This window comes from Saccopteryx leptura, chromosome 3 (genome assembly GCF_036850995.1).
Source record: "Saccopteryx leptura isolate mSacLep1 chromosome 3, mSacLep1_pri_phased_curated, whole genome shotgun sequence".
Lineage (NCBI taxonomy): Eukaryota > Metazoa > Chordata > Mammalia > Chiroptera > Emballonuridae > Saccopteryx > Saccopteryx leptura.
Window position 1 is genome coordinate 189536542 of NC_089505.1, and position 1207 is coordinate 189537748.

Genomic DNA, 1207 nt, shown 5'->3' on the forward strand with positions numbered 1-1207 from the left:
GCTGGGCACAAGTGATACAGATGGTATGTCCAAATTCAGACAAAATAAATCAATGATCATAGAAATTAGACAGTGATTGAGAAAAAAACTTGACTGGAACAGACAAAGAAGTTATCCATGCAGGTGGAAATGCTCTATACTTTATTTATTTATTTATTTATTTATTTATTTATTTATTTATTTATTTGATGAAGTTAATAAGGGTGTGTGTATACAAATGTCAAAAATTGATGACTGAGAGAGTTTCACTTCTGTCTTTCTATCACCCTGAGAACCAAGGTGGGAAGCTGGAAGTGCATGGCTTGTGTCACATATTTAGTGACCAATATTTGTATTAAAACGAAAACAGTAAAGTCATGGATATTGTTTTCCAGTGGCTCACATGGAAGACATCCACCTAACCCAGATCGATACTGAGAACCTGGGGATTTCCAACTGCATGAAGCTGCTCGACACAGCTACCCTGTCAGGGTGGCTTCGACTATGTCTCCAGCAGAGCAGTGAGAAGCCATGGGAATTTATCACCTTCTTCATCATGTCCATTTACCCCAGCTGGATACCACCTCCCTCCGCAAGGTCAGCAAGGCTAAACATGAAACATGAACTTCTCCAGCTCATGCAACCTCAGTTTGAGACGCCACTGCCAGCCCTTGAGCCAGCGTTTTCCCTCCCAGTTTTAGGCAGTTGCCACCTTCTCTACTGGAGCTGTGGGACATAGATGAGATGTTCTCCTCTGAGAAGGCATGGCTTGCTCATATTACCAAGAAGCATACTGGAGAAGACCTGGACTTCTACGTCAGGAAGTGTGTTGACATTCTTGGAGTAACCACTAAACTACCAAAGGACCACCAAGATGCTAAACATACCTTGAGCACATCTTCTCCCAAGTGGTGGAGTTCAAGAAATTGAACCAGAAACATGTCAGTAATACAAACAAAACTGCATTCCAGGACAATTTCTGAGGGCCATGCCTCTTGAAGCATTTTCTGCTTCCTGATTCTCTGTAAACTGTTTTTCAGTTGTTCCTCAATTTCTTTATCAAAATTACCTACCTACTCTTTCTTCTATGAGCTGTGGAAGGTCTGTGTATTTTCTTTAGTGCCCAGATGGGTATAACATCTCCAACTGAGAAGATCCTTATGTAAGATATGTTCCATTTTTTCAGTGAAATCTAATTAAATCTGTACTGTTATTATTTAAAAGAAAA

General features: G+C 40.3%; 1 pseudogene; it reads left to right on the plus strand.

Annotated features, from left to right (window-relative positions):
* Window positions 1-230: 230 nt before the first annotated feature.
* LOC136398392 (intraflagellar transport protein 52 homolog pseudogene) lies at window positions 231-962 on the plus strand (annotated as a pseudogene).
* The last annotated feature ends 245 nt before the right edge of the window (window positions 963-1207 follow it).